Source organism: Brassica oleracea, chromosome C4, assembly GCF_000695525.1.
Source record: "Brassica oleracea var. oleracea cultivar TO1000 chromosome C4, BOL, whole genome shotgun sequence".
NCBI classification, from domain to species: Eukaryota; Viridiplantae; Streptophyta; class Magnoliopsida; order Brassicales; family Brassicaceae; genus Brassica; species Brassica oleracea.
Window position 1 is genome coordinate 46,934,910 of NC_027751.1, and position 9,210 is coordinate 46,944,119.

At 36.0% G+C, this 9,210-nt stretch overlaps 2 long non-coding RNA genes and 1 pseudogene across 2 annotated transcripts; 2 read left to right on the plus strand and 1 right to left on the minus strand.

Moving 5' to 3' along the window:
• The window catches only part of LOC106337518, a 6,517-nt pseudogene extending 2,532 nt beyond the window's left edge, over positions 1-3,985 (plus strand).
• Positions 85-505, plus strand: LOC106337519. The gene is made up of 2 exons (XR_001269040.1): positions 85-272; positions 312-505. It is a non-coding gene; the product is annotated as an uncharacterized LOC106337519 (long non-coding RNA).
• A 2,687-nt stretch (positions 3,986-6,672) lies between the features above and the next one.
• On the minus strand, positions 6,673-7,320 carry LOC106340944. Its single transcript, XR_001269542.1, has 3 exons — positions 7,037-7,320; positions 6,886-6,968; positions 6,673-6,805 (listed from the first exon to the last, which is right to left on the minus strand). It is a non-coding gene; the product is annotated as an uncharacterized LOC106340944 (long non-coding RNA).
• Positions 7,321-9,210: the final 1,890 nt, after the last annotated feature.

The following is a 9,210-nucleotide window of genomic DNA, read 5'->3' on the forward strand; positions in this document are numbered from 1 at the left end:
TGTATGGAACTTGAGTTTGTGTATAGAAATGTCTTTAGGTGTATGGAACTTGAGTTTGTGTATAGAAATGTCTTTAGGTGTATGGAACTTGAGTTTGTGTATAGAAATGTCTTTAGGTGTATGGAACTTGAGTTTGTGTATAGAAATGTCTTTAGGTGTATGGAACTTGAGTTTGTGTATAGAAATGTCTTTAGGTGTATGGAACTTGAGTTTGTGTATAGAAATGTCTTTAGGTGTATGGAACTTGAGTTTGTGTATAGAAATGTCTTTAGGTGTATGGAACTTGAGTTTGTGTATAGAAATGTCTTTAGGTGTATGGAACTTGAGTTTATGAGTTTATAAATGGAACTTGCTGTATGTGTTTTGCTTTAGACTTGGACACCTGAGGAAACTAGGTATTTTTTCGAACTCTATGCGGAAGAGAGAAGAAAAGGAAATAAGGCTGGTATATCAATGAATAAAGCGGGGAAAGCAAACATTATGGAGGCGTTTGAACAGCGATTTATATTAGGCTGTGTCTTGTACTGCTTTCATTGATCTCTACATATTGTTTTGGTGCTGATAATAATCTTATACATTGTCTTGTAGATGCTTGAAAGATGGATATTGCAAGATGAAGATGGAGATTATGATGATGAACTTGGTTTGTTTGATGCGCCTATTACTGAGAGATTGAGTCATAGAACAGATAGAGGAGCAGGATGGCGACATGTTCAACAACTTATGTATGAATCTGATCAGCAGTGTTATGACATTCTTCGCATGAATCAAAGGACGTTTGAAGCTTTGTGCAAGATGCTAGGTGAGCGATATGGAATGAAAATAGTTGTTGTTCGTTTCGTAGACGCTGACGCCGACGCCGACGCCGACGCCGACGCTGACGCCGAAAACTGCGTCGACCAAACGAACAGCACTATTGTAAAGTTTGCATCTTTATGTGTTTCATGATCATTGGATATGATTGTAACATTGGACAAGGGTGAGGAAGCATACCATTTCGGTGTTTGTCGGAGACGAAAGCGGGATGATAAATAGGATTGCAGGAGTCTTTGCGAGGAGAGGATACAATATCGAGAGCCTTGCTGTTGGTCTCAACAGAGACAAGGCTCTCTTCACCATTGTTGTCTCTGGCACTGAAAGGGTGCTTCAGCAGGTCATTGAGCAGCTTCAGAAGCTCGTTAATGTTCTCAAGGTTGTTACTTTCTTCTACATCACACTCATCAGTTTCAATAGTATCTCTTATATGACTATTTGAGTTGATAATTAGGTAGAAGATATCTCGAGTGAGCCGCAAGTGGAGCGTGAGTTGATGCTTGTAAAAGTTAATGCACATCCAGAATCCAGGGCACAGGTACTCTTCCTCGCCTATGGGAAACCAGTGGTTGCTTTTGATTCAGCATGATCAGTGGTTGTTTCTCCTTTTCGATATTTTTGACCACCAGCATTTGTTGAATGGATTTACAGATCATGTGGCTAGTAGACACATTCCAAGCCAGAATTGTAGATATTGCCGAACATGCATTGACTATTGAGGTACATCTGCTTATACTTTGTGTTACTCTTACTATCTGTTTCACTCTATAGCCTATGGGTTTAGGACTTCTTTTTTAGGCTTCCGATTCCAGACTAGCTTCAATATGTGTTTGTGTATTAAGGGTTTATATAAAACAGATGGTGTATCAACTTCAACATATTTGACTGTCCACTAACTCAATATAACTAACAAGTTGCTGAGCGTACTATGAATATTCTGAATTTGAAGTTGTATTGTCTGTCCTAATTTTTGTGGTAGTGGTCAGTGTTGTCTATGATAGTTAGAGAAAAAAGATCATAAGCACATTGTTCTTTTTACCTTGATTATGGAAGTGGGATAAAAAAAAATATTGGTTTCTTTAATTTACAGATGTTGGTTCTTTAGTATTAGTTTTGTAAGCAATCTTGCAGGTAACTGGCGATCCTGGGAAAATGATTGCTGTAGAACGAAATTTGAGAAGGTTTCAGATCAGAGAGATTGTCAGAACAGGAAAGGTAGTAGATTGTTGGAGTGTATGACTTCTGAAAATCATGTTATCACCCACTGAATATCGGTTACATCTTTCAGTGGACATAAAGACATAGATGTTGTGGACTTTGACTAATTTAGGGAATATGGAATGACGATTTTTAATAACAGATAGCACTGAGAAGGGAAAAGATGGGTGCTACTGCTCCATTTTGGTGATTCTCAGCAGCGTCCTATCCAGATCTCAAGGAGCAAGCACCTGCTAGTGTTCTTCGAGGTAGCAAAAATGGAGCTGTGGTTCCTCCAACTCAAAAAACAACAGGGGTATGTGTGCTTCTCTTCTCTCAAAAAAATTCAATACCCTTTTGTTTTTCTACCCCTTGCTAAATTAAATATCTTTCACAAGTTTGCTATTCACCCAGTGTTAAAAGTTTTGTTTGCTTTTTAAATGTAGGGAGATGTTTATCCCGTTGAGCAAGCTTCTGACCTAATGGTACACCGTGTTCTTGACGCTCACTGGGGACTTCTCACCGAAGAAGATGTAAGTGAGCTTGTTGCTAGATTAGATATATGTAGATTTTATAGATACTGCCATAGGTTGTTTTGTTTTACTGATAATAGTTCATTTTTTCTGATGTTTCAGACGAGTGGACTACGGTCACATACTCTATCTTTGCTTGTAAACGATGTTCCAGGAGTCCTTAATCTCGTAACTGGTGTTTTCTCTCGAAGGGGATACAACATTCAGGTATTGTCCTTATCTCTCTCTCTCTCTCTTCTTTCTTACACAAATAGTGTTTTTGCTGATACACTGACCGATCTTCTTTTTTTGGTTTAGAGCTTGGCTGTAGGACATGCTGAAACAGAGGGAATTTTACGCATTACAACAGTTGTACCTGCGACAGATGAATCGGTCAGCAAATTGGTGCAGCAACTTTACAAACTCATAGATGTTCATGAGGTATGATCACAAAAACCAACTGTGTTTAGTATATATTTAAACAGTTTAAATGCTCTTGATGTCTCTACCCTTTGCTCTTTTACCTTTTGCTTTTTCTGTAAACTGTACCAATAGCTTTCCAAGTAGTTACTAATTTTGTGGGGTTTTTCCGCAGGTCCATGATCTAACCCATGTGCCATTTGCTGAAAGAGAACTGATGCTGATTAAGATTGCTGTGAACGCTGCTGCGAGAAGAGATGTCCTGGACATTGCTAGTATTTTTAGGGCAAAAGCTGTTGACGTATCTGATCATACCATTACTTTGCAGGTAAATTTAATTCATCATAAACTTAAATTTCTATTCGAGGTGTAAGATCAGATCATTTGAAATATCTTCTTTTTTTTTTTGGATTTGTTGCTGAAATTTGTATGTTGTGAATTTAGCTTACTGGGGATCTTGACAAGATGGTTGCACTGCAAAGGTTGTTGGAGCCCTACGGCATATGCGAGGTTAGTTTTCTTCTCTTACTCTATGTTATAACTTGCAAGTTAGAGCGCTAATAAATAAGTCTGGTAAATTTAAAAACCAAAGCCTGGCCCATTTTTCTAATGTCTTCTGGTTGTGCTTCGAGCAAGAATAAGTTTGAGAAGCGTTTTTACTTTGTATAACGTATGCATTGTGTTGATGTTTATTAATGAGCAATGAATCAATCACAGGTTGCAAGAACAGGGCGTGTGGCATTGGCTCGTGAATCAGGAGTGGACTCTAAGTATCTTCGCGGATACTCTTTTCCCTTAACAGGTTAACAACTCAGTCGCAGAGTAAGATACAAAACTGTATCCATGGAACATCAAAAAAGGATAAAAGTTTCATTAAATATTTTGTGAGCCAACCCAAAGGTCTAAGCCAGAGAGAGACTGTGTAGATATGTTTGGGACTTTGTTTATTTTATACTTAGTAGATTTTTGGATTTTGTGGCTTCATGTCAGTTTCTTTGTTTTTGAGAATAAACTGTTATTGGGATTAATATTGGCTCGTCTTCATTTTTACGGTTTTACCAATAGTTATATCCTACCCTGTATATATTACTGTGATGATATCTAACAGCATAGCTTCTTACAGAAAAAGAATTATGAGATAAGAAAAGAATGATTACAGAAAAATCTCATCAGATACTTGGACTCTTAAGTCTTAAATCATGTCATCTTTCTATTGGTACAATCTAATCAATTAAATTATTTTTATATTATTTGACGAGCATTATTAGAAAATAATCTAACTTTCATGTGTGATTAACCAAAGTGTCATTGCTTAGATGTGACAACTGCAATCCTTCTCATAGCCTTAAGTTCTCTTTTCACTAGAATAATTACATGTAATATCTTACTTATTATAACTAGCTAAAGATAATATAGAATATGCTATATGTTAAACTAGGGCAGGTCCGCGGTACGCGCGAAATTCAATATATCGGTTTTTATGAAATATATAATTTTGTGTAAATTTTCTTCTATGTTCAGTTGATTGTAAGTGTGGTTATGTTAAGAGAATGACATTGAGTTTTCAATTACCGTAATTCTTTTTTATGTCAGAGTATATAATACTGTAGAAAATAAAGTTTTAACTTTGAAGTAATCTAAGTCACTAAAAATATATTTGTAGTTGTTTAGGACAATGTCATTGCTACTATTAGTACTTGTTGTTGTTTTTTTTAATATTTATGTTATATTTGAGGATTTATTTTTGCTTTATATTATGGTAGTAATTTGCTAGAGATAAACTAAAACAAATGTAAAACACACCAAACAAACGGAGGAATAGTATGCTTTGATAATTGTATATTTATACTTATATAAAATTTTAAACTTCTGTACAAAAATATTATAATCAGCAAAATACATATTAAACTAACTATTATTTTAAAATTATTTTATTACGCTATAGTACATGTTAGTTAATAGAATAACTATATATACTTTTCGATATTTGTATTAAAATTCTTTGTAAATCTAAAATATGCATATATTAACATCTCAAATTGATTGTAAAAGAAGATCTTTCTTATAAATTATTTCATCTAATCTTTAAATATTAAAATTAAGAATATATTTATAAAATAGTGATAATAATATTTCTGAAGTTCAAAACATAACTTTTAAAAAATTAAGTAAAATAATTAATGTACACAAATTTAATTTTTTTTACAAAACTAAAATTATCTGATTTGTGGATATAAATATAATTTCTATCTAAATATTTTTTTGAGAATAATATTGCACTCTAAACTAAACCCGGTTAATATGAATTGCATTTGCACCCAAAATGTGCAATTTTCCTATATATTTGTTTTAGTTTCAAAATCATAATAATTCCCGTATAATAATACACTACATCTACTTATTATTATTATTTTTCTTTTCCTCAGACTAAAAACTAAAACATATTATAAGCACATTTTTTCCTTTTTAGTCTAATCCACTATTACAATATGTAACATAAATCAAGTACTATTTTGTATCTGTAAACATACGTGTTTAATATATATGCCTAAACATCCTATACAATCAATACTAACAAACATATAATCTCTGAATAAGAATATTTTTCAATGATCCAAAAAAAAAATAACTTTTGGATGTTTTAAAGTTACATAAGCAGCACGAACCAGATGTCAGGCAGCATCGGTAATGTTAGATGCGCTCGTGACTGAGCAAGGATGACAACGTCTTATGTTACTCCACTATCTGCCTGTAACTCCAGCCTTTCCTCTGTTTTATCTCTTGACCATAACTAAAAGTTGTTTTAAAAAGATCTTAGAGTATTGTGAGGATATGTAGTGGATGTGATTGACCTCTCTATATACATATAAGCGCTTATTGATGTCCATTAAAGTGTCAGTTACATACTACTTGTATGTATGAAAATGCGAAGAACAAAGTGATGTGTTTTGAATGCAGAGACACGTGGCGCGACGACAACCTTCGACTTTCTGACGTGGCATCCTACGTGGACGGCCTAGGAGTGAAGAAAACTCATCTTTATATATATAGATAGATAGATTATAATGACTGTGATTTCTTTTGTCTTAATTAAATTCTAATATAAATTCGACATCAATTTCAGTAACCACAACGAAAGTGTTACGAATATTACTAGGGACGTAGCCCCGCGCAAGCGCGGGGACATTGACAAATGCATGTATTGTTGTGGTTAAAATCAAAGTTGCATGTATTGTTGAATGACGCTAAACTATATGAAAGTTTGTTGATGGTGATATAATGGTAGTGTATTATGACACGTGAGGAGAAGAGAGGACTGACTAATTGTGAGTGTATTTTTCATAAGTTTGTAGATATGTAATTAACCGTATAGGTTGGGTTAATGTATTTAAAATTATTTTTCCAGTAAGGTTTTGAAGATCATGGAAGCGAAGGCAGCATGATTAAAATGGGTTGCTTTTTTATCTTAATGCGTTAAAAAACGTTAACTTTTTTCCAATATCAATTGATAGTAACAGTTGTTCTCCGAAAAGGTACTTGTCCGTAAATTTGTTATTTAAAAAAACTGAAAGTATGGAAAATACTGCAAAGTGCGTCATAGGAAATGCATAGGAATGAAAAAAAAATTGAAAAGAAACAGAGGCAGTTGGGTTGACTTATGTGATTTCTTCGTAACTTCACTCACGGGTGCGTATTTGGCGAACCTCTTTATCCTTAACGCTTGTTATTGTGTCATCCTCTTGACCTTCAATTTCGGTGTTGGGAGAAACAGATGCTTGACCAATGTCTTTCTTAAACAATGGAGCTGCATTGGTGTTTGAAGTCTGGAAACAGGGGAACTCTTCCCCCTGGCATCTTTTAAGCTGGCATAATATAGTAAGATCACTCAATTGAGCACGCATGTGAATATTGTTTTAACCGACAAAGCCAAAAGAATTGTTACCTAGCTGTGAACTCTATGATGGGTGGGAGATTGGGGTCCCAAAAAAAAATTGGTAGCTGGAGATGATTTGACAAACATGGTGCCTGTAGAATGAAGAGTACCTGGTAAAATATTGGTATAAACTTATGTTAAGTTATATTATATAACGTACCTCCAGTTTTTAATGGGATCACAGTTGTGACCAAAATGACAGAGTTAGTTCTATCCCCTGATTTAAGAAGACCCTTAAACTTGACTACAGGTTCGTCCCATAAAAACAAGTAGATCTCCATTGAGCTGTTTATGAAACATTGCCGCAGCTTCGTCCCATAAGGACAGATACACCACAATGTTCCTGTAAAGTAATGATTTCTATGACGATGCCATGTTCATAAAAGTGATTTAAAATACGATTTTGTTAGCTTACGGTTCAATGACGAAGCGGACCACAACTCTAGTCATCACTCCAGCATCCTTAAGATCAGAAACTTGGACGGAACGAACCATTCCAACAATATCTGCATCGTGAAAAACACATAACTGTCTCAATTTCAGAGCATTAATAATACATCATTAAAAATAACAAATTGGTTGTTTGTGGGATGAACCGGACCACAAATGGATTGTCAGTAATCTTGTACATATTAGTGCATCTAGCAACTTCAAAGCGTGAACCTTTGACGATGGAACCACTTCGTAAAGATGGATGGTAGTGAGTGGAGCGAGCGGCATGAATAAATTCATGGATCACAGAATTCTGAGAATAAAACAAAAAATTAACTCATTTCATAAGGCTTTCTGTAAAACGGGATCGTAAATAATATGCTTATTGGTACAATACCTGCTCATCAAGGAAAAGCAAGGTGATTCCCATGAATTCACCTTGTTCCTTGATGTTCCTGGAGTCCCAAAAACGGAGAAGGGGTGCCACGATGACCTGAGCAGATCTACCCAGACGGAGAGCATCGAACGATGTTGGGGCAACAACGGCGGCATCGTAAGAAGACATCTTTGTGAGATTTTTTTGAAGCTGAAGGCAGAAATTTAATATGAAAGCGATTGCGAACGTTCGTCAGAGTCTCATCCATCTCCTATTTATATAAAAAAGGAACCAAGAACCGAAGATTCCCGAAACGTTACAGTGTTTAATGTAATTATGTGACAGGACACGTCACTAACGGTTTTACGATTAATCTTTATTAAGTTAGTTTATGATTTCCATTCCTCTTAGGATAAGGATTAACTTATTTAGCCTTATCATTGTTTTCGGTTTTGCTATATAAGTACTCTTACGATTTGTAAAGAAAAAAAACACAATATCAATAAACTATTTTCTCAGCTTACTTATCTCTCAAGTTACCCAGCAAGAGCTTACGCAGCAGCTACGCTTACGAACGCATAACTTCTAAGAAGATCTTTCTTCATAACCGATCATGTTCTAAGTTTGTGTATCCCCATTCTTCGAATCCGCAAGTAGGGTTTCTAGTTCGGGAATCTATCTATCCTAATACCGTCTCAGTGGTATCAGAGCAAACAATCCTAAGGACTAAGCTATGGATACTCGGCAAACCACAGCTTTGAGCGACATGAACAAACAAATTGAAGAACTTCGTGCTTCACAAACTCAACAGAGTGAAGAGATTCGTAAGGATATAGGTGGAGAAATCTCAGCCCTCAAAGATATAATAGAGAAATACTTTGCTAACTCCCCACCCTTCAACCAACGTGAAGGAAAGCAAGCAGAATCATCCTCTGATCTTACAGGAGCAGATACAAACCGGCGGCCCGTCCCACCCGATCGCTTTCCCCCAGACCAAAGTGCATCAAAAACAGATCACCATCCATTCGACCATACACAGAACCAAAACCAGAGCCGTCCTAATAGCTTATCATCACGACTTACGAAGATAGGATTCCCTATGTTTGATGGCTCAGAAATCCGAGAATGGATTTATCGTTGCGAGCAATTCTTCTCAATTGACAGTACCCCACCAGAACTAAAAGTTCGTTTCGCCTCTCTTCACATGACCGGCAAGGCTTTACAATGGCACCACGCTTATATCGCCAACCGCTACAACGTGTTCCCTCTATGGCCAGAATACGTTGCTGCAGCATCTGAACGCTTCAGTGAGCTCTTTGACGATCCACTATCCGAGCTAGTCAGCCTGAAACAAGGGAGCGACTCCATTGATGAATATCTTGAAAAGTTTGATTCGGCTATGACAAGAATTACTCTTGCTCCAGAGCATGCTTTGAGTATCTTCTTGACAAACATGAACCAGCACTTAGCTCTTCATGTTCGACAATTTAACGTCACAACCGTACCAGCAGCAGCAAAGATAGCAA